Source organism: Acinonyx jubatus, chromosome B3 (assembly GCF_027475565.1).
Source record: "Acinonyx jubatus isolate Ajub_Pintada_27869175 chromosome B3, VMU_Ajub_asm_v1.0, whole genome shotgun sequence".
NCBI lineage: Eukaryota > Metazoa > Chordata > Mammalia > Carnivora > Felidae > Acinonyx > Acinonyx jubatus.
Genome location: NC_069386.1, coordinates 34351215 through 34371628, shown reverse-complemented (window position 1 = coordinate 34371628; position 20414 = coordinate 34351215). Strand labels below are relative to the sequence as shown.

Genomic DNA, 20414 nt, shown 5'->3' with positions numbered 1-20414 from the left:
GTCCGTGAATATGGTATTATTTGTCTATTTATTTAGATCTTTAATTTCTCTCCACAGCGTTCTTCCATTTCAGTGTACAAGTCTTTCGTTATATTTAATCCTCAGTATTTCATGCTTTTGACATGGTATTCAACGAATCTTCTCATTTTATTTTCCAATAGTTCACTGCAAATATATAAATTACAAAGAATTTTTGTGTTTTACACCATGTCCCGCAGCTGCTAAATGCACTTTCTCGTTGTAGTAGCTTTTTTGCAGAGTCCTTGGAATTTCCTGTGTAAACACTCAAGGCACTCGCAAATAGGGGCAGTTTATTTTTCTTACTTTTCAACCCGTAAACCTTTTATTTCTTTTCCTTGCCTTATTACAATGGCTACGACTTCCAGTATAATGTTGAATGGCAGCAGTGAGAACTGCATCCTTATGCTCCCAGTCTTAGGAGTAAAGCATTCACAATTTCACCAGGAGGGATGGGTTGCAATTCGTTCATACACGCCCTAAAGGAGTTTGAAGACGTTTCCTTCTTTCCTAGTTGCGAAGAGATTTTACGAGGAATGGATATTAAATTTTTCAAATGCAGTTGCTACATCTTTTGAAATGACTGCGCTGTTCTTTTTTCCATTAATACGATGAATTACATTCATGCTGAAATGTTGCACCAACTTTGCATATATCTAGGCTAAACCCACCTGGTCACAGCATGCTATCCTTTGTGTGTATCGCTTGATTCAATTAGCTAACGTCTTGTCAAGAACTTCTGTGTCAAAGGTTCATGAGAGATATTGGTCTGTAATTTATATTATTTCTGGAACACCTTGCACAGATTTTGATATTAGGGTTTATGCCAACTTCAGGAAATTAGTGTGATAGTGGCCCCACCTTATTTTCTAAGGGATTTAATGTAAGATTTGTACTGTTTTATTTCACTCTTAAAGTTTTTATAGAATTTATCAACAAATATATTTGAAACTGATATTAACTACACTGGAAATATCTTTTAGGAAATATCCAGGCTGGAGATTTTTTTATGAGAAGTGTTTTGTTTTGTTTTGTTTTTTTTAACAACAAACAAACTAAATGTATCTGATGAGTATAATAGAGTGCTATAGTGAGTTTCTGTTTCATTTTGCAACTGTTCTTATAAATATTATTTTTAAAGTCACATATCCATTTAATCTATAGTATTGACTTTGTTGGTATAAAGCTATTCATAACATTCCCTTACTAAGCTTTTTAAAACTGTTTTATTTATTTTTGAGAGAGCGCGAGCAGGGGAAAGGTAGAGACGGGGGGTGAAGGATCTGAAGAGGGCTCTGCACTGACAGTAAAGAACCCCATGTGGGGCTCCAACTCAGGAACTGTGAGCTCATGACCTGAGCCAAAGTCGGATGCTCAACTGACTGAGGCACCCAGGTGCCCCTCCCTTACTAAGCTTTTAACTGTCTATAGTGTCTGTAGTGATAACCTGTCACTTCTTCTTGGTGTTGGTCATTTGTCTTCTATGTGTTCATCATGAGGAACTTAGCAATTCTGTTCATCTTTTTCAAGGAAACAACTTTTGAACTTGTTAATTTTTTTTGTATTACTTGATCTTTTCTACCCTGACTTGTGTTCGTATCTTTATCTTGTTTCCTTCTACTTACTTTGGGTTTACTTTGTTCTTTTTCTGTTTTCCCCTAGCTTTTAGAAGGATACCCTTGGGCATGTCATTTGAACCTTTCACCTTTTTTTTATTATAAGCATTTAGAGCTGTATGTTTCCCTGGTTTATTTATATAGTATATATTACACTGGTTTAGCTAAGTCCACAGGTTTGAATGTTATACGTCACTCTCAGGCAGTCTGAAAGAGTTCTAAATTTCCTTGGGTTTTGGTTTTGGTTTTGGTTTTCGGGTTTTTTTTTTTTTTTTTGGTTTTTTTTTTTGTTTTTTTTTGTTCTTTTGACCATGAGTTCTAGAGAACTGTAGTGTTTAATTTCCAATACATGAGTTTTTCCTACATGTCTTCTCGCTATTGATTTCTCACTTAGTTCAGTTTTGGTCAGACAACATACTCCAGAAGTCCCGAATTCTGAACGTATCCTCCTGAGCTCCTGTTCTCCCCCAAGACTCTTTACAGTCTCGTCAGCTAACTATGAGCTTCCAGCAGATTTTTTAAAATCATATTTCCTGGTTTTTCTTACTATGCCAAGTGGGAGGGTTCATCCAAATGACCTAGCCCTCTCTTACCAGAGGTCACTATAGCTGCTTTTACAAACAGGTATCATTCAGACAGAATCGATCATTTAGCATAAAAGCTAGGCCATAAATGCTGTTGGGGGAATTTTTCCTGCGTGGGGATACCCTGGGTCACGTCTTGAAACAGGAGTCAAATGAAGTCCGGCCAAAGGTATTTTCTCCCTCTCTTAGGACGACCTTCAGAATCAAGCCGAGGCATTCTCTCTACAAGAACTTCCAAGAGGTGCTCCAGACTGGGGTCCTCTGTCTCAAGCTTCATTGCCCACTCAGTTTATCAAGATTGTCTTCAACAATTATTACGTAGTAATGTCTGAGGAAAGAGAGATTCCATTTCTTCCTCTTTATTCCTTGACCCCTGTTTTATCGACCTGAAAGACTCGTTTTGGACTGCCTTCCTCTTCAACCATCAAGTACAATATTTTCTGGAAAATTCTACAATTCTCTAGCCAGTCTTAGAGTTTTCTTCAAACCCAAGTGTTATTGTGAGGTGGGAAAGCTTAATTAACCCGGCTCATGTGTCATTCCACATGGAGGATGTAACACTTTGGCCTCACCCAGACTGGTGAGGGAGAAAACAAACTGGGCATGTGCAGTCCAGGCCCCTCTGTCCTTTCCCTTAGGAACAGGCTGCTCTAAGAAGCATACCTTCTTAGGTGTGCAAAATTTTGCAAGCCAATAGTTCTGGGTGGGTACATCCATCACCATCTGAGGTTCAGGGTTAGAAAGCCCAGATATCAAGTTCACCATTAATAAAGGAGCAATTTTTGGTGTTTCTCTGCCTTATTCTCTCGTCTATTTTCTCAGGACATTCAGAAACCAGGGTAGGGTAAGAGGGTGCTACTTACGAGGTTCTCTCGAACCCAGTAGGTACGCCAACCAATTCTCTTCCTGAAGTGAACCATCCATCCTTTGTTTAAAAGGAAAACATTCTCGGGGCGCCTGAGTGGCTCAGTTGGTTAAGCATCCGACTTCGGCTCAAGTCACGGTCTCACAGTTCGTGAGTTCGAGCCCCGTGCCGGACTCCGTGCTGACAGCTCGGAGCTGGGAGCCTGCTTCGGATTCTGTGTCTCCCTCTCTCTCTACCCGTACCCCATTCATGCTTTCTTTCTCTTTCTCTCTATTTCTCTCAAAAATAAATATTAAAAAAGTTTTTTAAAAATTCTTATGTTCTCAAACATTCCAGAGAGACTGTAGCTCTTCTCAATTTGTTCCTTGGCTCAGAGCTGCCCGATGATATAATGCATCCATGAGAAAGTATGCCCTCCTCGTGAATCAGCTCATCATATATTTTTTTTTTTTTTTGGTCACCATTGATCATTTGGACTATTAACAACTTCATATGAATCCAGAAAAGTATTTTGACGAAAGGAGTCTTATTTGTTACAAGAAAGGTCAAACATGAGGAAGGGGGCAGTGGAAAGGTAAGTAAGTTGAGAGCGTCTCTAATGAAAGACGAACAGTGGTCTTGAGTCCTCGTGTGGCAGGAGAGGCCAGAACTGAGTTCACATCCCTGCTCTGTGACTTTGAGCAGATACTTGGCCTCTCTGAGTCCCCAGTCCCCTCTGCTGTGAAAACAGAGACAAATGCCCATCCCAGAAGGCTGTTCAATGAGGTAACTTCGGAACGCCTGAAAGGTAGTGAATCCTCGACGATGGTAGTTTCTTTTCTCTTCTGAAAACACCAGCTGGCCTGGGTTTTCTTGATCGCCTTAGGAAGTCTCGGGGGAACTTCCGGATGATCCCGAAAACCAGAGAAATGGCGCGATTGACAAAAACCAACAGGCAAAACAGAACAACAGAGTTTAGAGACAGAATGACTCGGTAAAGCTTTTTCTATCTGTACAACTTCACGCTTTGCCGAAGGGCTCCCCTAAATGCAATATGATTTGGGCCTCACACTCGCTCGCTCTAGGGGACCTGATGGGGCAAATACCACCCGGTCCACGTGAAGCACGAGGAAACTACTGGTAAGAAATTAGATACGATCGCTCATGGCCCTTCGGTGTCCAGTCTGGTGCATTTCTCCCACGGTGCTTTCTCAGCATCACGGTGATTCTAGAATAATGACCATAACGACGTCGCCTGCGTGCGCACACGTAGGGCCCTTTTCAGCACGCACACCTCCCGTGGGGCGTCTCCCCTAGCTCTCACGACAGGGATTTCTGGGCTTTTCACCCATGAAGAGCCCAGCGCTTCAGATAGTCCAAGCAGTCAGCTCAACATCACACGGCTAATCCAGAGGTTGAGCTTGGGCCTCCTGCTACGTCCAGGGCTCCTGTGCTGGAGGCCTTTCATCGCACTCAAGGTACCGAGGGCAGTGGGGAGGTGGATGTGTGTCTAGGGTGAGAGCAGGCCGCGCGTTCTCTGGCCCCGGTGGCGTGCCATGCCCCGGTGGCCCCGGCCACGGGCACAGCCAGCTCCCTGCCCAGGTCATTTCGTGTGATCCGCGGCGGCGGTGTGATTTGTTGACGGCTTTTCTTCCCCGCTGGGACAGCATGGAAATAATCAGATGAATAATGAGCCTGTGAAGACGGATGCCGTCTGAGCCAGCTCCCACAGAAGGGAATCCTACGCCGGGATTTCCGCCTCGAGCAGCACAGGACGATGGATGTTTCCGCAGAAGGCTGGCCCTCGTTTGCTCCGTTGGCAGCCGATTGTTCCTCTCCACGGACGGCAGAGAGGCTTCGGATTTAATAGTGCTGGCAGCTCTGTGTTCCAGGAGCGGGGAGGAGATGAGCGCTGGTGGGCTCGTTCTGGGGACAGAAGGCCGCCTCTGACCCTGAGCCGGCTGTCAGGCGGGCCAGCCACCTTCCGCGGAAGGTTTTCCCACGCAGAGGTGGCCACCCTACCTGGTGACGAGCCACGGTGCGCCCGTGCTACTTTCCTCACCTATTGCTGGATCACAAACCATCCCCAAACTCGAGGCTTCACACCAAGTTGTTCTGCACCTTACCATTCCACGGGCCAGGTTTCTGTTCCACGTCGCGTTGGCTGGGGTGGCCCGACTGGGGCTGGAGGATCCACCGTGGCCTCGCTCACGCGTCCCGGAGCGTGGTGCTGGCGGTCGGCGGGGTGCCTCAGGTTCCCTCCACACGGCCCCCCTCTGGCAGCGCAGCCCGGACTCGTTTACGCGGCAGCTGGGTTCCAGGAACAACAGTGAAACGGTAAGTCCGCGGAGGCTTGGGCCCCGAAGTCCCAGAAGGTCAGTTGATCAAAGCAAGACGATACATGGAGCCACCTCAGATTCTGGGGTGGAAGCAGATGGCATGAGAGGAGCGGCAAAGTCGCTGCAAAGGAGGGGGGGACCCAGGGGCACGATTCACTGGGGGCCACCGGGAGGCGCCTCTGAGACGCAGTTTAATGAGTGAGCAGGATAGGGATCCAGGGGTGCCCGTGGGATGAACACCAGTGGCAGGGACGGGAAGGAAGCAAAAGCGGGGAGAGGGAGACCCTGCAGTCAGGTCCACAGGACGCCTGAGCCTACGCCACAGGAGCAGCGAAGCTAGAATGGCCCGTCACAGCTATCCTAAGGTGATCCAAGATGCCAAGATTTCATACGCTCACGTCACAGGTAGTGGGCACCACAGGGAGGGGCCTGACCTTGGGCGAGGCAGTTCCTGAAGGGGCTGACCCTGAAGGCTGCCTGCCCGGGGTTCCTGGCAGCTGGGAGCAGACCCTGCGGGGAGGGGGGATCTGGGAAGCCAAGCCAATATTCTGCCATGCTTGCCTGCCCCAAGAATCTATTTTTCTCCGGGGCACCTGAGCGGCTCAGTCGGTCAAGTGTCCAACCCTTGATCTCGGCCCAGGTCATGATCTCACGGTTCGTGAGATCGAGCCCTGCATGGGGCTCTGTGCTGACAGTGTGGAGCCTGCTTGGGATTCTCTCTCTCTCTCCCCCTCTCCCCCTGCCCCTTCCCTGCTTGCACACGCTCTCTCTCTCTCTCTCTCTCTCAAAATTAATAATAATAAATTTAAAAATTTTTAAATCTTTAAACAAATTGTATTTTCCTCCCAAGCTCCCATCTCCTTGCACCACCCCTCCCCAAGACAAAGCAAAATGCCCTGACACCTCCCTCTCCTGGTTTGCCTCCTCAATGCCCCCCTCCCCACCAGCCCAGGCTTTCCCTCCTGCCCCGCCCCAGGACAGCTTCCTGACCGGGTTTCCTCCCTTCTGCCCTACCCCTTTCACAACTAGCTTTGCCCCCATGACTCTCCCTTCCCCGCTTCCCATCCCTCCCTTCACTTTCTCCCTGGCCCTGGGGAGCTTCGTGCACGCTCTCACCTCTGGGCTGCTGCACAAGCTGTTCCATCTGTCCTGTGTACCTTTCTTCCCCACCTTTCCCATCTCCCTCTGTTCAGTCTTCAGCTGACCCCTCACCCCGGCAGCCTCCCTGAGCCCCAAGCCCACCTCGTGTGGACAGGCGGCCTTCCTCCCCTTCCTGTGGCCCCTCCGCTCCCCTGCACCAGCTCACTGCACACAGGTACAGGTGCACCTGCTGACCTTGTCCGTCCTCTCCCTCTAGACGGTGAGCTCCTCGGGGAAACACCTGTGTTCTCTGCACCCCACGGGGCAGGCGCAGCACGGCACAGCGGCTCAGTCACATGTTCTCCGGACTGTGGATGGGGCAGCAAGAGGAAGAGAAAAGAGGGCTGCCCCGAGGTCCTGAGTTAGACAAGCCTCAGAAGACAAACGTCCTCCAGGGAGAAAAGACAGCTGTTCTGGAAAATGGGCCTGGCCTACAGACTGTGTCCAGCCACAGTGGGGAGAGGCTGGCAGTCACATTCATCCGTCACGGGCATCTCTAGTTGGCTCTTAGCAAGCCCAGGGGAAAAGGCATTTCTCTCTCTCCTAGTTTCTGCCTGTCCATTCAGAGAACTTGGAGTGACCTTGCTTGGGTGTTCACACACGATTGATCCCTGGGGCCCCGGAATTCTGATAGGCTGAGCCCCGTCAGATGACCGCCCTGGTTTGGGGTGGGTGGACAGCGTGCCCCTCCTCAGATGCAAGGCTGAGCCAGGCGAGGGGAGCCCAGGGGACACCCCACAGAAGCACCCTGCCTCAGGACAGCATCCAGATCTCTACTCCCTCCTGGGCTTTTCCACACTGGCAGAGTCCTCCGCGTTTCTGTCTGTCTTCCTCCCACCCAGAACAACGCTGCCACCCCGCAATGCGAGAGAATTGCCCATCATTTCCTGAGCTCTCACTATGAGCCACACCTCTCTGGCCAGCTTCATGAAGATTATTGTCCTCGTGTTCCAGGTTAGCTAACTGAGGCTCAGAGAACTCAAGCGGCTTGTCCAAAGTGTTGGTGTATGGCAAATCGGGGATTTGAAATCCGGTCCTGACTCGTGTGGACCCCCGGGGACTTTGCGTGAGTCCCCGCAGGGCAACCTGGAAAAGTCAGAGCTCATGCCTCGGAAAGCAGCCCAAACCAAAGGAGGCTGGGGGCTCTGGAACTAGAACACCAAGCTCCTATTTCTGACTTCCGTGATTCACGCTGCCTTCTACAAACACAGGGCTGAAAGGGAACTTGCAGACTATCTTATTGAACTACCTCCGTTCGTATTTAATTTTATTTCATGGGCCCCGAGGGCTGAGGTTTTAAGTTCCGTCCATGCTTCTCCAGTGAACATCTGGTCTGTTGCTTTTAAGTGCTCCTAACAGTGCCTCCTCCCTGGTTTCCTGGCCCCCGCTGCAGCGATGGACTTTCAGATCACAGCTCGCTCCACAAGCGAGCGCCCACGGTCATGGCTCTGTTTTTAAAAGTGAGGAAAAAATAAAGGGACGAGAAGTGGGGAGAGGCTGGCGGCCAGATTCATCCATCGTGGGCATCTCCAGTTAGCGCTTAGCAAACGTGGGCATTCCCAGTTTGGGATGGGTGGAGCTGGGCTTTGCCTCCCTCCTGGGGACACAAGGAATGGGGGACACAAGAATGCTTCCTTCTTCCAAGATGAAAGGAAAACAGCACGGGGGGGGGGGGGGGGGGTTGGCCAGGAAAAACAGCAGGGGTCCGCGGAGGGACTCACAATCACTCCCAGGCTGGGACACCAGGTGCTGGTCACAGAGGCGGAGCCCTTTCTGGGAGCGGGGGGGGGGGGGGGGGGGGGGGGCACGGTGGAACTTCCTCTGGGGGGCAGGGGTGAGTGCATGTGGTTCCATGCTGCCCATCCAGAGGGATGTGCTCCCTGCAGTGTCCTCCCCCACATGGGGCTCGGGAGCCCCAAATGCCTCTGTGCTCCCTCTGACGTGCTGAGCAGGGGGCAGCAGGGCCCCCTCGCTTACTAGACACCCCCTCCGCACCTTGGCGCAGCCCAGAGGACAGAGATGGTGAGCCTCGCCACATTTGCACAGAAGCAGGTGCAGGGGCACCGAGAGTCTCCCGCCACGGGAGGGAGCGCCATTCTCCACCCCGCTAAGTGTGGGGTCCCATCCTGGCTGACAGTGTAATCTCTCAGAAAGTGCAGGAACGAGAAGGTGCCTCCGCGGACTTGGTTCTGGTCAACAAAGCAAGCCACAGCCACGGAGGACCGGGATGCAGTGCCTTAAAGGCCCCGCTCCCTCTCCTTCTGTGGGGCAGCTTGGGTTGTGATCTCCGGGGGCCTCCCAGGGCTCCCCACGGGGACTGAGCTTTCGTTGCCCAAGTGGACACTCACAGTGCACACTCGCACGGGAGCTCAGACACCCCGGAGCTTCTTTCCCTCTTGCCCCACCTCCCCACTCCCCTGCCCTTGTCTCCCAGATCACGCTCCAAAAAAAAAAAAAAAAAAAAAAGACTTTCACTCACATCCTTCCTTCAGGGTCTCTGTGTGGAAGGGCTCCAACTCAGGTAACGTGATAACCAAGAAAGCAAATCTGGAAACCTGGAGGCCTGGGAGCAGGCTGGGTAATCTTACAGGCTTTGGAGTCAGGCAGTCTGTGTTTGAATTTGCCTCTACGAGTATATAAACATTTAATATTGAAATGAGTGCTATTTACAGACTTTAGGAAGTAGATTTCAGAACAGGCAGAGCTGGAAACCCTGGGAACGGGAAGGTAGCTCAAGTATGGGAGGCTTTTACAGATTCTGAGAAAAACACAAATAATCCATTCCTCAGAGGCAGCTCCAGATATACTGTGGCTCCCCAGGATGCTCTGGGGAGGGAAGGGGCAGGTGTTTAAAATGACCAAGAGGGGAGCCTGGGTGGCTCAGTTGTTTGAGCATCCGACTTCAGCTCAGGTCATGATCTCACGGTCCGTGAGTTCGAGCCCCGTGTCGGGCTCTGTGCTGACAGCTCGGAGCTCAGAGCCTGGAGCCTGCTTTGGATTCTGTGTCTCCCTCTCTCTGACCCTCTTCCGCTTGCTCTCTCTCTCTCCCTCTCTCAGAGATAAACTTAAAAAAAAATTTTTTTTTAAACAGCAAAGAGCAGGAGTAACCACAGCCAGGCAGAGAGCAAAAGAGCCCACCCCCAGCCCCGAAGGCTGGCATTGGAGGGCCAAGGCCCAGAATGCACTGCAGCTCACTAATATCCCAAGGACGATAGAGAGGGTTTTGTTCAAGTATGTCCCGAATGAGCTGAAGGAGCATGGAGGGACAAGCCTGTGCTTGTGGCGGAGTGTTCGTGAGTAACAGGGAGAAAGCAGAACTGCCTTTCCTATCAAGGCAAACGTTTTCGAACATAAAAGGTGAAGACAGAGTTAAGAGAAATTAACACTCAACTGAAGTCCTGGCAGGCGTTGGGGCTTCACAGGGTCCCTAGACTGGTAGACGCCGTGGTGAGGCTGGGCTGGGTTCCGCGGCCGACCGACCGGCAATGTCAGTGCCGAGACTCCCTAGGAGTGGGCTGCTAGGCTCTGTCCTTCCTCCCAGCATGCTTTCCCAGAAGCATCAGGAAGATTCCAAGCACGGCGTTTGCCTCTCCAAAGGCTCTAAAGCAGCATTGAGAGACTGCTTACATACAAGGTCTGGAGACCATGTATGGTGGTCACAGCTGGGCGGGGGGATGGGCATTGGCATCTAGTGGGCAGAGGCCAGGGAGCCTTACCGCCCCACAATGCACAGGACAGTCCCTTACAACAGAGAATTCTCTGTTCCAACACATCGGTCAGTAGGGCCAAGACCGAGAAACCCAGCTCTAAGTGGGTGACTGTTGAATGAATGAGGGAGCAGTTGAGCACCCACTATGTGCCGTGGGACTGCACAGATGCATAAAACACAGGCTGTCCCCTCCCCTCCAGAGCTCATCCTCCAGTACAGGAGACAGAGGCAGGTGGCCGCCTTACCGTGTGAAATGTGCTCTAATGGGGGGGAGTGAGAACAGACATAAAAGAAACGCCAGCCCCGCCAAGCAAAGGCGTCATGTGAGCTGGGCCATGAAGGATGGGTGGAAGCTTGTCCAGGACACAAGGCAGAGACAAAGGTTGAGCAGAGGCATTAAACACACCTCCGTGCTGGGGACAGCAGGAGCTGGAGTGCGGGACTCTCAAGGAGGAACAACTGGAGGCAGGGTGGGGGGCTCCAAATGCCATGGTCAGGCTCCTGGACGGAGTCATGCAGGCATAGGGTTCAGGAAAGGTGGTAATCAGATGACGTCATGATCAGATTGGGCTCTCTCTTTCTTAAATGTGTATTTATTTATTTTCAGATAGAGAGAGTGCAAGCAGGGGAGGGGCAGAGGGAAAGGGAGAGAGAAGCCCAAGCAGGCTCCGCACCGTCAGCACAGAGCCCGACGCAGGGCTCGATCTCACGAGCCGTGAGATCATGACCTGAGCGGAAATCGAGAGTCGGATGCTTAACCAACTGAGGCACCCAGGTGCCCCAGATTGATCTCTTTAAAATAAGAACGTATGTATTGCCTGTTTGGTTAAAAACAAAACCAAAAACAAAACTTCTTCCTTCCTGTAAAGAATGAGTGTAACCTTAATCTTATTTATAAATCCAGCATGATGACCAAAACACAGGGGAATATATTGGAATCTTCTAGAGCACACCAAAACATTACCCCAACCATCCCATCAACCCCTCCCTTTGCCCTGTGTATGTGCCAGATTTAAGTGTGCAATTCACTAATTTTTAGTAAATTTACAGGATTGTATAACATTACCATAATCCAGTTTTGTAAGATTTTTTTTAAGTTTGTTTTTGAGAGAGAGAGAGAGGGAGAGAGAGTGTGTGTGTGTGTGTGCGTGCAAGTGGGGGAAGGGGCAGAGAGAGAGGGAGAGAGAGAGAATCCCAAACAGGCTCCACACTGTCCGCACAGAGCCTGACACGGGGTTCGAACCCACAAACTGCGAGACCTGAGCCAAAATCAAGCTGGATGCTTAACTGACTGAGCCACCCAGGCAGCCTTACTGTAATCCGGTTTTAGAACATTTGTGGCCAACCCCCCAGCCTCAGGTAACCACTAATCTGATCTCTGTTGCTATTTATTCGCTGCTTCTAGACATTTCCTATAATGGCCATCTTACAATATGTGGTCTTTTACCTCCAGCTTCGTTCACTCAGCACTGTGTTCTGAGGTTCATCATGTGGGAGTATGACTCAGCAGTCTGTTCCTTTTTATCGCTGAATGATACTCGGGTCAGATGTCTACTTAAAAGACGATGCTAACTGAATGAAAGATGGGCGGGAGGAGGGAAGCCCGGGGACGTACTAGGAGACCACGGTGGTTGTTCAGGCTGTAGACAAAGAAGGTCTGAGCGGGCAGAGTGGCAGCGGGGCCGGAGAGAGGGAGGGACGAGGCGGGGGCGGGGGGCGGGACACAGGCCCTGGAGGCAGTTCACTTACACAGGGCTGTGTGGGGAAGGGGAGAAGCCTGGGGGCTAAGGAAGGGGTGGCAGGCAGATTCGGGGCTGGCTGATGAGGTGGGGTATCCACAGGTCCATGTGGCCCTAAGGACCCTCTGGGGGCCTGCTGAGAGACTACTTCCTTAGCTTTGGGATGAAGACACTGAAAACATGTCTGTCAACCCTGCTGATGACACAGAGCCGTGGGGGACAGCAAATGGGGATGTCAGAATTGAAGAAAATTCTTGGCAGGCTCAGATGATGAGCGATGGCAGAATCTGGGCAGCTCTTAGGACCTAAAAATGCCAGGGGACTGTGGTTTTCGGGACCCTCGTCAGTCCTCCTGGGCTGCCGCACCCACAACAAGGGCAGTGAGTGAGTCCTTGTGAGAACAAGGACAGTGTCTACAGTGGTACAAGGAGGATCATGGGAAAATGGCCCCAGTAGCTTGCTCTGGGTTGATGGAACCTTCTTTTGTCAGCTTCCTAGGGGACCAGGAGCCCCTTTGCTCTAGCAAGATAGTCTGCGCCTGCCTGAAACTCCCACAGGTCCCCAAGGCCCCCGAGTGTAAGGTGACGGCTTTCCTGGACCACTCCTCTAGTGTCCCTCCACCTGACAAGCCTGGCGTGCCACTCCATGGGATGTTGGAAAGACGGAGACCTCATCCGTCTTCTTCCTGATCTTTACTGTGTGTTTCTCCCAGTAAAGTCTGTTCCTTATCGCTGACTGAGCGGTGTGCTGGAATTTGTCCCCAGCCCTGGGACACAACAGGTGGCCATCATGGTAGCAACAGCAGGACAAGAGTGACGGCCTCATCTTTGTCTCCATCCATGCCAGCGGAGTGCCTGGCCCGTGCTAAGAGTTCGATCGACGGCGATGGACACGTGAGTGCACGAGCCCCCTGCGTGAAGGACGCCTGCCTTGAAAGGGGGCAGTTCCGACCTCCAAGTAGCAAGCAGGGATCCCATCCCTCGAATCTGTTCATCGTGCCCTAATTCTTGGAAACTGGGACTTCTGGTAACATTTACTGTAATGTTTAATTATAGAAGTAGCACGTGATCTCCAAGGCAGATTTAGAAACTATAAGCAATGCTACCTTTTTGATTAATTTCTTTCTCTCTCAATATAGAACGTATGTTGAGAGTAGTCATCTGTTCATACACGTATCCACACACGTACGCCACGGATCTTCACTACGTAATTGGGTCAACAGCAGGATTTTCTGTTTCCACTTAAAAACGTTTTCCTGGGGCACCAGGGTGGCTCAGTCGGTTAGACTTCTGACTTCAGCTCAGGTCATGATCTCACGGTTTGTGGGTTTGAGCCCCGCGGCGGGCTCCGTGCTGATGGCTCGGAGCCCGGAGCCTGCTGCGGATTCTGTGTCTCCCTCTCTCTCTGCTTCTCCCCCATTCATGCTCTGTCTCTATCTCTCAAAAATAAATAAAAAGTTTAAAAAAAAGTAATTAAAAACATTTTTATGTAAAACTCTTTGGAAATACCTTTATAATCAGGGCAGCATGTTCCGTCACATGTAGGTTACGTGATTGACTTGCGCATTCCCGTCTCACTGTCCCTGTGGGTTGTTTCTGGGTCCGGGGATGGGCTTCGGTGGTCCCTGAGCCTGTGCTCCCCACGTGGGGCTCAGGAGCCCTGCTCTGGCCACGTGGTTCTCTCCTCTTTAACTGCCTGCTCTCAGTACCTGAAAACTCTCCTCTTCCGGTTACCTTGCCCAGAGTCTATGAGAGGCCTCACCCTCACCCTGCTCCCCACCACAGGGGCCATCTCGCTGGGTTCCTGTCTTCTCCCCGCCAGCTGGTTTCCAGAACTGCACACCTTCACAGTCCTGGAGGCCATGCTGGTGGTTCCTGGCTCTCTCCTGCCATCTCCTGCCCAGTTGCAACATGTCTGGCACCAGCTTAACTCTCCTGGTGCTGGAACGAGCTAGGACAGGACAGACCTGAGCCACCATGACGACATTTAACATGTTTAATTGTGTGGGGCACCTGCGTGGCTCAGTCAGTTGGGTGTCCGACGTCAGCTCAGGTCATGATCTCGCGGTTCGTGAGTTCGAGTCCCACAATGGGCTCTGTGCTGACGGCTCAGAGCCTGGAGCCTGTTTCGGATTTTGTGTCTCCTCCTCTCTCTGCCCCTCCCATGCTTGTGCTCTGTCTCTCTTTGTCTCTCAATAACAAATAAACGTTAAAAAAAAATTTTTTTTTAAACCAACATGTCTAATTGTGAAGTCCCATACTTAACTTTGTTCTCAGTTATCTGCATATTCACACCATGAGAGGCCTGATTTCATTGCATCTGAAAATGGTCCTAAAGGTTTTACTTGATAATAAGCCCGGTAAGAATCAATAATGGAATGTGGCTATCAAAAAAAAAAAAAAAAAGGCTAGGATGCCTGGGTGGCTCAGTTGATTAATCGTCCGGCTCCTGATTTCAGCTCAGGTCATGATCTCGTGGTCCATGAGTTCGAGCCCCACGTCAGGCTCTGTGCTGACAGCATGGAGCCTGCTTGAGATTCTCTCTCTCTCCCTCTCTCTCTGCCCCTCCCCTGCTTGTGCTCTTTCTCTCTCCAAATAAATAAACATTTAAAAAAAATTAAAAAAAATAAGACTAAGCAAGGAAAACCTTGTTTCTTCTGCAAAATTAGAAGACTGCATGATGGTCTTTGTTCGTGAGTTTTTACCACGTACCAAACCACCCAGACGCAGTGGGCCTTCCAGAAGCGTTTTTCTATTGAAACCTCCGGTTACAGCGCCGTTGGAGAAACGGCACCTTCGAGGTGAGGGTGCTGATATATATAGTATATATATATAGTATATACTATATAGTATATATATAGTGCACAGTACCCGTCTTGAACCAGCAACCGGTCCCTGGGGCCTGGAACCAAGCAGCGGACGTGGAACCGGCGCTGGCTTGTCAGTATCACACCTAGCGTTTGCTTCCTTCCCATCCCTCTGCCTCGGAGCTCTTTTGGCTTCCAGCTTTCAGTCTTGAGAGAAGAACGTGTCCACCAGGAGGCCAAAGGGTGGCTTCAAATGCTCGGCCATGTCACCTCCTCAGGCTACCGTGGCGGCCTCACCGCACTACTGCATGACGCAAGAGGAGAAAAGTGAAGACAGAGCACGCAAGATCCCAGGGGACTCCCCTTGACCCTGCAATGGTCAGGGGTGGTGCTGCACTGTTGGCCAGTTTCCTTAGGGTCAAGTCTCCCCCGCTGGCTAATTTCGAGCTATCGATATGCCATTACTGCACTAAGAACATGGAAGGGGGAAAAAAATGAAAGAGCACGCATTCTCTGGCATTTCTCCCATGTAGGTTAAGAGACACAAATGCTCTCGAAAGGACAGATAGTAGTAAAACAATTAGGAAGTGACGAGTTCGGGGGTGTTTATTACATTGTTTTTAATTTGCTTTATTTAGTTGCGGATTTATATCATTTGATCATTAATGATGGCTGTTTTTAACAAACGACTCCCTCCATCGCCAAAAGTCTCCTCTCCCAAGGCGGGAGAAGGTAAAGCCAGCACGCCACTGATAAGCAGGTCCCTAGAAAAAGGATCATTTTAGATCCTTAGATCCCTCAGAAAGGAAACTCTTCCTTTCTGGAAGAGTTCCTTCCTTCCAGGAAACCCTTCCTGGTTAAAAAATCCAATTGAGATTCTGGCTGAAGGCAAAGGGAGTCTTATGTTTTTGTGGAGGAAAAAAGTCATAAACACCGAATCTGGCCTTGGGTCCGTTTGCAAAAACTGACTAGAGCAGCCACCCATATTTTCTCCCAGTCCGTGTACGCATTTCTGGGTTGTAACTCATTTTCCTCGTCTTTGCTCCATTGTCCCCACTCAGGGAGTCAAGTTTACAAGTTAGTGTCTAGGTCAGGCCACGGAATTGTGGGAAGAATGTGATGGGACTGGAAGAGGAGGATGTCCCCAGAGACCCAGGACATAGACTTGGAACCGTTTTCAGTCTTTATGAGACGCTGGTTTGTCTCCCTTTGTCAAATGGATGGATGCGGGTTTTTGTTTGTTTGTTTCTTTGTTTGTTTGATCATATGAGGGTTACCACTGGGGAAGTTTTGCTTGGTCATATTTTGTTTTTGAAGCAAAAATGTGGGAAGAAGGAATATACTGACATGCAATCGTACACAACCTCACGATGCAGACTTGGACACAGCACGATTAGTAATCATTCTGTCTCCTGCCCAACCCCTGTTCTCTAATGGGGGCAGGCATAACTTATCTTCTGCTTCTGCAGCAGGACTGAGGAAGGAGAATGAAGCCGAGCAGAGAAACAGCAGGCTACCTTGTACAGTAAAGGAGAGAGAGAGAGAGTATCTTCCATCATTGGTATTCGCTCCAGATCAAGGCAATGAAATGGGAACCAACTGGGGGAGTTTTAGAATCACTGCAGCTGTTCTAGAATCCCTTCTTGCTGCAGAATCCAGAATCGTGCTCTTGATATTGAAGCTGGAGGTGACACCTGCCCCCAAATGACACCAGAGGGCAGCCAGGACCTGGACCCAAGTGCGTCATGTGATGGGGCTCTCAGAACTGCCATCCGGCTAACTGCCGTCATGCCCACATATGATTTGTTTCACGATCATGCATCTCTCATCTTACAAGGCTTAGATATTCTTGGAACTTACTGATAGTATTACAACTGGGTGCTATGGTATTGGACACCAAAGGGAAGTTAATGGTGGATACTTGTGTTTTCTTTGTTGGATTTTGGGCTTCCCAGAATTGGAGCCCATTTCCACAATTGGGACATTCCCGCCCTAAGAGTCTTACAGTAGGAGGTGGTGCTGATGGTGCCCCATGCCCACTCTCCCAGTCTCCCGCACACTTAGCACAGTCAGGAGCAGCTAGGTCGCAACCCATCCCTGCCCCCCCCCTCCGCCCCGGCACCAGACACTGAGTGGTAATGGTGCTGGCATCCGCACGGAACCAATTCTACAACATGGCTTGGCTGTGTAGACTTCACACTTTGTCTTTCCTTCTTTCCAGTGGTTCTATGAGCTTCCTTATATATTTTTTTCTCAGTAAATTATGTTTATTCTTAAACCAGACAACTGTTCCTGTAACTGAAATCCCTGGTTGTTACTATATACATAATTTCTAAGGGGAAGTAGCAGAATCTCATTTTAACTGTTGGACGAGTGACCCAGGTTGTAGGGCCACCCCCCTGCAACAGAGTTCTGGGCACACAGTGGTTGAAATAAAATGATGAGCCACTTTGAGCTACTATGGAGACTTCTTTGAATGAGTCTGCTTCCAGCATCAAATTGCTACTTCCTTGGTGAGTACTATGAACTTTCCAGCTTTAATCTCTCCTCCTTTCATGTGGCTTGTCTTCGAGCCACTTTTGTAGAGGCAGGAGAGAAGCTCTTCTCTTCGTAGCAGCTTGATTGTGCCCTGTATTTTTCCTCTCCTGATTAATGCACACAAGCTCTTGATCTCAAGGTTGTGAGTTCAAGCCCCTTGCCGGGTATGGAGATTACTTAAAGTCTCTAAGAGAAAAAGAGAGAAGAGAAGAGAAGGGAAGGGAAGGGAAGGGAAGGGAAGGGAAGGGAAGGGAAGAGAAGAGAGAGAAGAGAAGAGAAGAAAAGAAAAAAGAAAAGAAAAAGCAACCTGAAATCCATAATTCAGAGAAAACAGTAAGAGCATAATTGGCCCAAATGCCAAGACAAACCAGCAATCACTCCAGGAATAGACCCTCATAAAACTTTTATGCTGAGAAGTACTTTTGTAATCATCAAAGCATCTCTTTTTCCATTCAGGTCTAGATACTGGAGTTATTTATCCGAGGTCACACCAATAATCAGGAGTGTACCAGGAGCCAGAACCAAATCTTGCTTACACCTGTACATTTCACAAAACAGTATACGTTTTCATCATGAAGTATGTTCCGGGAGGGCCCATAGATACTATTTAATGTGATCATATCACCATAGACATAGTGTCCAGTAAGACGAAGAGCCTTTCTACAGAAAAGCAAGTCCAACTTCCAACTGAACCCACTCATCTTTAAAAGATACCCCTCACTTGATCTACAGTTAACTTCTCTCCCCGAGAGGTGAACCTCTTCTCCTACCCAGTGCCATTTTGGAAGGATCACAGCAAGCTTCGCACTTTGGAGATTTTACAGTGCTAGTTTTTCCAACACGGGCTCTGGCTTTTCCTGCTGACCATCATGGCCACGGCATAAATTGGGCCAGCCAAGCTCTTGAATACACCCAGATCCCGACGCAGAAGAGAAAGGACTGATTTGGATCAGTGTTTTCAATGTAACACAAAATGACAGAAAGTCCCTTTGATTCACCTGGGTCCTACAGGCACTGTCTTCTGGATTAGAGATGTAGCTCGGGCGGGGGGGGGGGGGGGAGTGTAGGGGAGGGGACAGAAAACCCTAACAGACTAATTTTTCTTTGGCCTTTAGAGAGCTCAGAGCTGATTTCGTGGGTTATGAGCTTTATCTTAACCCTCAGCTTCCTAACATAATTACTTCTACTTTGTCATATATGTTTCTGTAAGTCATTGCTTATTTTTCTCAAGAACAAAATTATTTTTACAATCTTTACATTGTAAAATCATTTGAGAGTCACCAAAAGTTTTAAAGATATTACAGAGAGGTTCTGCTCACCATTTACCTAGTTTCCTCTGGTGGTTACACTTTACAGAAATACAGTAAAGTATCAAAACCAGGAACTTGATGTTGGTACAATGTGTGTATATAGTTCCTGGTCATGTTATCGTGTGTGTAGATCCGTGTAACTATGCAACTCCCAATGCAGTCAAGACTCAGAACATTCCATCGCCACAGAGACCTCCTTTGTGCTATTTATTCCTTTATAGCCACCCTCCCCACGACTAACCCCCTCTGGTAACCGCTAATCTGCTCTCCATCGCTGTAACTTCGTCATTCTGCAAATGTTACATAAACGGGTTCATGCAGTGTGTGAAAGTAAATATATTTTTGAAGTATATTTATTTGTTCACTCATCTCTTTTTCTCTAAGTCATTTTCATTGGCTATTTTGTTCATATGTTCACTTATTCAAGTGGAAGATTCTGGGCTGGGATAGCCACTGCTGGAGAGATGCAAAGGTTTCTAAGTTGCCCAGTAGTTGATAATTTGGTTTAGGAGATAAAAAAACCAGTAAAACTGATTTGGGACTTCTGCCTTCCATAGCTTTGAAAGAATACATTTCTGTTGTTTTATGCCACTGTGTTTATAGTAATTTCTTATAGCAGCCATAGTTAACTGATATAGTCTTCATCCACTAGCCTTGTGCCTTTCTGTACATGACAAGTACTCAGGAAATGTTTTATGAATGTCTTTGAGTTCCGAATAAAAGGAAAGACTCTTCCAAAAGGAAATTCCTGGAAGCCTTCATGGAAGTAGGATTTGGGTTGTTCCTTGAAGAGTTAGGTGGGCTATAATAGGAAGAAATGGAGTAGATTATTTCCAGCGGTGGGATAAAATGCACAGAGCAAGGAGGCAGGCAAGCCTAGGACTATGAGAGCAATGACCTTGGCCCAGTTTGCCTGGGATCCAAGGGTGCAGATGCCCTGACTCCCTCATTTATCAGCCCCTGTGTGGGTTTTCATTGGTTTTCCTCCAATACAGTCAATTCTACCGATGTGGGGAACATTCACGGATTAAAGACCTGAGCATAAGCAGTGGTATTCCGTGGTGTGCCATAGAAATTCAAGTGGGTCCTCTTGATAGCTGCAAGGAAGCTATTTAGAACCTAGTAGGATAGAAAGAAACTTTTCCCTCCCCTGGGAAATGGCTATGTAAATTACTGACTAACTGTTTGGGATTGTTTACTTAGCATTCTGTAATAGCACTAACTCACAGAGTCCATTCATCAGCTTAGTGTGGATGTGGTAATTCACATAGCAAATTGGTAAACTTGTCATCTGTCTCCAAGGACCTATACTCACTTCACTGCCAGCATCTGAAAAGAAAATATAGTCAATTCTAGTTTATCCAGTATTCTGCTCAGACTCTGTTAATGAGCACATTAGTGTATCTACAGCATAATGATAATTAGTGTTTGTGGTGTTGGTGATGATCCTGAGATACTATAAGGTCTTGACAAGCCTTGTGAGTTCTCAAAGTCAAAATCAAATGACTTCAATCCAATTGCTTATTGACAAGAATCCTGCATTAACCAGAACATCCCATTCCCCGTCCACATGAAAGAACAGTGTTTTCCATAATGGCAATCCCCAATTGATAGGTACCCCCAAATCCTTGCCTATTTACCCAGGATGGTTTTAGTTTGTTTGTTTGTTTGGTTGGTTGGTTGGTTGGTTTTGTTTACCCAAGAGCAACTACAGAGAGATTTGGAACTTGACAGAACCTATAGATATTGAAGTGGAGGGAAGAGATAGGTA

General features: G+C 48.7%; 1 long non-coding RNA gene across 2 annotated transcripts; it reads left to right on the top strand.

The window, feature by feature from the left end:
* Window positions 1–4286: 4286 nt before the first annotated feature.
* LOC113601871 (uncharacterized) lies at window positions 4287–8032 on the top strand. Of its 2 annotated transcripts, XR_008299063.1 has the most exons (3): window positions 4320–4540; window positions 4730–5399; window positions 6759–8032. It is a non-coding gene; the product is annotated as an uncharacterized LOC113601871 (long non-coding RNA). The 2 variants fall into 2 exon arrangements; XR_003423186.2 differs by having other exon boundaries at window positions 4287–5399.
* Window positions 8033–20414: the final 12382 nt, after the last annotated feature.